Below are 6,395 nucleotides of genomic sequence, written 5' to 3' on the forward strand. Positions count from 1 at the left end.
AACCGGGTCTATCGGTTTACAAAACCTGTAGACTCACCGAAACACTGGTATGGTATAAAAATCAAGTGTACAACCGTAGAGACAGTAGACTCTGTCACTAGCGCCTCCTTCTAGAATTGGGTTTGTGTCCCACATAGGACGTGGATCATCTGTCCTCAACTGGCCCCCCAGCTAACCGTCCGACTTCTGACACAATTTGTTGCGAAACTCTTAGCAGTTTTCCTCTCAAATGGGATTTGAATCTAAGTCTATCGGTTTAAAAAACCCGTAGACTCACCAAAACACTGGTATGGTAGAAAAATCACATGTAAAACCGTAGAAACAATAGACTGTCTCACTAGCGGCTCCTTCTAGAGTTGGGTTTGTGTCCCTCACAGGCCGTGGTTGACCTGTCCTTAACTGGACCCCCAGCTAACCATTCAACTTCTGACACCATTTGTTACAAAACTCTGAGCAGTTTTCCTCTCAAATGGGATTTGAATCTGGGTCACTCGGTTTAAAAACCTATTGACTCACCAAAACACTGGTACAGTAGACAAATCATGTGTACAACCGTAGAAACAGTAGACTCTGTCTTATTAGCGTCTCTTTCCAGAGTTGGGTTTTTGTCTCTCACAGGCCGTGGGTGATCTGTCCTTAATTGGACCCCCAGCTAACTATCCGACTCCTGACACAATTTGTTACAAAACTCTTAGCAGTTGTACTCTCAAATGGGATTTGAAACCGGGTCTATCGGTTTACAAAACCTGTAGACTCACCGAAACACTGGTATGGTATAAAAATCAAGTGTACAACCGTAGAGACAGTAGACTCTGTCACTAGCGCCTACTTCTAGAATTGGGTTTGTGTCCCACATAGGACGTGGATCATCTGTCCTCAACTGGCCCCCCAGCTAACCGTCCGACTTCTGACACAATTTGTTGGGATTTGAATCTAAGTCTATCGGTTTAAAAAACCTGTAGACTCACCAAAACACTGGTATGGTAGAAAAATCACATGTACAACCGTAGAAACAATAGACTGTCTCACAAGCGGCTCCTTCCAGAGTTAGGTTTGTGTACCTCACAGGCCGTGGGTGACCTGTCCTTAACTGGACCCCTAACTAACCATCTGATGGGTCGACTGCAGAGAATAATTTCGCCACACCTAGTGTGTGTGTGTGACAATCATTGGTACTTTAACTTTAACTTTAACTTTAACTTTTGACACCATTTGTTACAAAACCCTTAGCAGTTTTACTCTCAAATGGGATTTGAATCTGGGTCTATCAGTTTAAAAAAAACAGTAGACTCACCAAAACACTGGTATAGTAGAAAAAACATGTGTACAACCATAGAAACCGTAGACTCTGTGTCATTAGCGGCTCTTTCCAGAGTTTGGCTCGTATTCCTCACAGGCCGTGGGTGACCTGTCTTTAACATATAACCCATTTATCATTTATCATTTATAAATGGAATGGAATGCAGTGGTCTTGGTCGTGCGCGTCAGTGTATCCTGCCCCTTCTTGGTTCTCTTCCTGGAAGTAAATCCATCCATCCATCCATCCATCCATCTTCTTCCGCTTATCCGAGGTCGGGTCGCGGGGGCAGCAGCCCAAGCAGGGAAACCCAAATCCTGGAAGTAAATAATTATCACAAATACAACAAAGACAGCACTTGAATGTAGATTAATTGAATTGAATTAAAACATTGGCATAATTACTTTATCATTTACCTCTCATCTCACTCTGTTCTTTTGCTTGTTTCTTTTTCCTTTTTTGTCCTCCCTCTTAATTCCTCCTCTTCTCCTGCAAATAGTTATAATTGCAAATTCAAAAGACATGCAGTGGAACTTCAATAAAATGGAATTCTAAATTGGGATATCTTCTCTTCTCCGTACCTCAAATTTTGAACCTCCCTTTCGAAAAGTGGCCAGTTTCAGGACCTCTCCAAGCTCACAATCCACTTCAGCTGTGGTCATCTGCTTGTAAACACCCCTGCATGCTTTTGCAATCACCAGCACAATTTAGAATTCCCTTTAGAATAAATACTGTAATAATAACAGCTAGATCGACCTTGTGAGCATACATGCAACATATGTTCAAAGATGCAAACCTATTATTAACACTTACTATTTATTATTCTGTAAAGGGGCAAGTCCTCAAACGCCACTTTTCCTGACTTTCCACGGAGGCCAAGCTGCTCCAGGACTTTGTTTGTGGCAATTTTCCTCAGCATTGTCCTCACCGTGTCTGCCAAATTCTGCCCACCAAGAGCAGTAAGAGCTTTCACCTATACAAATAAATAAACAACAATATTGTACTTGATTAGAAATTGTTTTTTGATAACTGAGCAAGATATTTTTGCAGTGGGGAATTAAAGGCCTACTGAAATGAATTTTTTTTATTTAAACGGGGATAGCAGATCTATTCTATGTGTCATACTTGATCATTTCGCGATATTGCCATATTTTTGCTGAAAGGATTTAGTATAGAACAACGACGATAAAGATTGCAACTTTTGGTATCTGATAAAAAAAAGGCTTGCACCTACCGGAAGTAGCGTGACGTAGTCAGTTGAACATATACGCAAAGTTCCCTATTGTTTACAATGATGGCCGCATGAAGTGAGAGAGATTCGGACCGAGAAAGCGACAATTTCCCCATTAATTTGAGCGAGGATGAAAGATTTGTGGATGAGTAAAGTGCAAGTGAAGGACTAGTGGGGAGTTGAAGCTATTCAGATAGGGAAGATGCTGTGAGAGCCGGGGGTGACCTGATATTCAGCTGGGAATGACTACAACAGTAAATAAACACAAGACATATATATACTCTATTAGCCACAACACAACCAGGCTTATATTTAATATGCCACAAATTAATCCTGCATAATAACACCTGCGTGTTTGTTATGCTAGCTCCTAGCTCCTCTGCTAGCTCCTAGCTCCATAGAACACGCCAATACAATTCAAACACCTGATCAACACACACAATCACTCAGCCCAAAAGACCGTTCACCTAACCCAAGGTTCATAAAGCTTATATATTTTTAAAAAGTTACTTACGTGACGCGCACGTACGGTACGGTACGTGTTATGCTAGCTCCTAGCTCCTCTGCTAGCTCCTAGCTCCATAGAACACGCCAATACAATTCAAACACATGATCAACACACACAATCACTCAGCCCAAAAGACCGTTCACCTAACCCAAGGTTCATAAAGCTTATATATTTTAAAAAAGTTACGTACATACGCAAAAAAAAGCCAAAGCTGCATACTCACAGTAGCACGTCTGCGTCTTTGTCATCCAAATCAAAGTAATCCTGGTAAGAGTCTGTGTTGTCCCAGTTCTCTACAGGCGTCTGTGTATCCAAGTCAAATGTCCTCCTGGTTAGAGTCTCTGTTATCCGAGTTCTTCCATCTTGACTGCATCTTTCGGGAATGTAAACAAAGAAGCGCCGGCTGTGTACTGTTGTGGCTGACTACGTTCGAAAAATACGTCCATTTCGCACCGACAACTTTCTTCTTTGCTTGCTCAGCTTCCTTCTTCATAATGCAATGAACATGATTGAAACAGATTCACGAACACAGATGTCCAGAATACTGTGGAATTATGAAATGAAAAGAGCTTTTTCGTATTGGCTTCAATGTGGAAGGCATACCCGTGTTCGCCGGGCTACGTCACGCGCATACGTCATCCTCAGAGGCGTTTCGAACCGGAAGTTTAGCGGGAAATTTAAAATGTCACTTTATAAGTTAACCCGGCCGTATTGGCATGTGTTATAATGTTAAGATTTCATCATTGATATATAAACTATCAGACTTCGTGGTCGGTAGTAGTGGGTTTCAGTAGGCCTTTAAAACTAATTACCAGCTGCTTTCTGAGCAGAAGATCAGTGTCGAGCCGTTCACAGAAGGCCTTCAGCTGCTCAAGAGTCTCGAAAGGCTTATCAATGAGATCTTGAACATCCACAGGTTCTGGCCCCACAGACTGTGCTGCCAGCCCTCTCAGCATGCGTATAATTTCTCCCCGGTTCTCAAGTATATTTTGAACTTTCATGTTCAACTGGAAAACTGCAAAGACAACAAAAGTCAAAGAGGTAATTCGTATTACTGCCCGTTGTAACAGCCTGTTTAACACCACCTATCAACAGTTAAATAGCCAACTAACGTTCACTGTCAAGGGCATTCCTGCTGCTTCTTGGAGCGGTCTGGTACTGACTCGTACTGGCTGGAGTGGTCTGGTACTGGCTTGAGCTGGCTAGAGTGGTCTGGTATTGGCTTGAGCTGGCTAGAGTGGTCTGGTACTGGCTTGAGCGGTCTGGTACTGGCTTGAGCTGGATGCATTCCTGTCTGGACTGAGCCTGGAAGTGCTGCTTCTCGCTGGGCTGTGAGGTCGGCCTGGATGCCTCGGAGTGGTCTGGTATTGGCTGGTACTGGCTGAAGTGGTCTGGTACTCGCTGGAGATTGGAAAGTTAAAGGTTGGGAGCTCTGGCAGTGGGGGTGCCTGGACGAAGATCTGTGTTTTCTCTTTTCTGCACTTCTTTTTTGGCCGAATTTCCTCTTCATCTAAACCAACGAAGACAAAAAAATGTATGCATCACTAAGTAGTATTTGAGTATTGTAAGTAAACAGTCTTTGAAAAGTGACTATACCGTCAGCATCAAACACATCTTCCTCGTCGTTTCTATAACGTTCAGGGGTGATGTGGCTCCGTTTGGTTAACACTTCTTCTGGGCTCGAAAACATTTCAGCTTGTTTTTCGTATTGAAGGGCCTTGTCAAAGTCTTCTGCAAAATTTCAAAGAATGCCTATGACTTAAGATAAATTTAACTTATGTTGTTTAAAATATACATGATATGACTTAGACAATATTCCCTTACCAGTCAATTGGCAGCCTCTCCCAGAATTGTTTGTCAGGAATCTCAGCTTTCCGGATTCTGGAGTGGGTAGGATTTGGCCTTGGCCAACAGCAGAAGGTATTCTGAAGATAAAATAATCATGATGAATGACATAATAATAATAAGCTACAATATTATGCCTATGCACAGTACTTTTCAGAAAAAGTAATAACCTTTCCATCATCTTCTGTCCATTTGGTTGGGACAACAGCGACTGAATGTTCACCAAGGAACTCAACGACCACAAAAGAAGGAGCCATCTGGAAAACAATCAGATAATATTACCATTTCAATACTGCATCAAAGGGTTATTTATGAATCCTGATACAGTTAGTCAGTTATTCTTAGTCTGCACACACTCTTCTGGTTAGACATGCTCCAAGCAGACCTTCTATACTTACTACTGGTTATTGATCTGTTCAAAATTCATGCAGTATCCCCATGAATATGCTATGGCAAATTATTGTTTAACTAAACTACAAATAAATCCACCCTTCTTCAGAAGTCATTCGTTGGTCTTTGGTCAGTTTGGAAACTTTATAACAGCCAACCTGCACGAGAAATGTATGCTAGTTAGCGCCGGCGCGCATTTATACACAACGCTAAAACCGTAAAATGGTTTGAAATTAATCATGTAGGTTGGAAATTGTTATACAAAAACGTGCTTCGTATTTCACTCTTTCTATACTTACTTGTGATAAATGGATGGCGCACCAAATTGCTTTAAAATCGGGATTCTGGAAGTAGTTAGCCTTCGTCCTTCTTTGTCTCACGAAGCAGCTTCAATTGTGCATGCGTGCAGTCTTCTTCTCCTTCTTCTTCTTCTTCTTCTGATTTTTATGGCGATTAGCAAGCAACCTTGTGTGTGCATTACCGCCACCTACTGTGCGTGCAGCCTTGGCTCAGCCGGCGTCAGATTGTTCACAAAACACAACACTTTCGCAGAAAGTTAGGGAAACGTTACAACATACTGTATAAAAAGTAAATTTGCGGAAAAAAAACACTTATAAAAGCCTAACAGTTGCTGTTTCCATTGCAGGCAAATTATATTTGGGTATATAGATGAGAACGTTCTAAGAACGTTCTTAGAACATATTAAAAAAAACATATTTTCTAATATGTTCTAAGACCGTTCTTAGAACGTTCTTAGAACATATCAAAAACTTTATTTTTTGATATGTTCTAAGAATGTTCTTAGAACATTCTTAGAATGTTCTTAGAACGTTCTCATCTTGCATATACCCAAAAGAGAACCATAAGGGAACGTTACGTTAACGTTAGGTGTTACCTGGGATGGCGTAGCAAAACTACGTGTACAACCGTAGAGACAGTAGACTCTGTGTCAGTAGTGCCTCCTTCCAGAATTGGGTTTGTGTCCCACATAGACCGTGGATCATCTGTCCTTAACTGGCCCCCCAGCCAACCGTCCGACATTAGTCCAATTGCAATCATCCATCTTATCGCCTATCTCCATAGTCTATATTAAAGTGGTCACTATTCAAACGACAGATCTTCTA

At 41.6% G+C, this 6,395-nt stretch overlaps 2 long non-coding RNA genes across 2 annotated transcripts; both read right to left on the reverse strand.

Moving 5' to 3' along the window:
- Positions 1 to 1,423: 1,423 nt before the first annotated feature.
- LOC133631266 (uncharacterized) lies at positions 1,424 to 1,977 on the reverse strand. The gene is made up of 3 exons (XR_009821421.1): positions 1,879 to 1,977; positions 1,714 to 1,786; positions 1,424 to 1,614 (listed from the first exon to the last, which is right to left on the reverse strand). It is a non-coding gene; the product is annotated as an uncharacterized LOC133631266 (long non-coding RNA).
- Positions 1,978 to 4,688: 2,711 nt separating this feature from the next.
- Positions 4,689 to 5,656, reverse strand: LOC133631267 (uncharacterized). The gene is made up of 4 exons (XR_009821422.1): positions 5,571 to 5,656; positions 5,052 to 5,429; positions 4,861 to 4,961; positions 4,689 to 4,767 (listed from the first exon to the last, which is right to left on the reverse strand). It is a non-coding gene; the product is annotated as an uncharacterized LOC133631267 (long non-coding RNA).
- Positions 5,657 to 6,395: the final 739 nt, after the last annotated feature.

Source organism: Entelurus aequoreus, linkage group LG16, assembly GCF_033978785.1.
Source record: "Entelurus aequoreus isolate RoL-2023_Sb linkage group LG16, RoL_Eaeq_v1.1, whole genome shotgun sequence".
Classification (NCBI taxonomy): Eukaryota; Metazoa; Chordata; class Actinopteri; order Syngnathiformes; family Syngnathidae; genus Entelurus; species Entelurus aequoreus.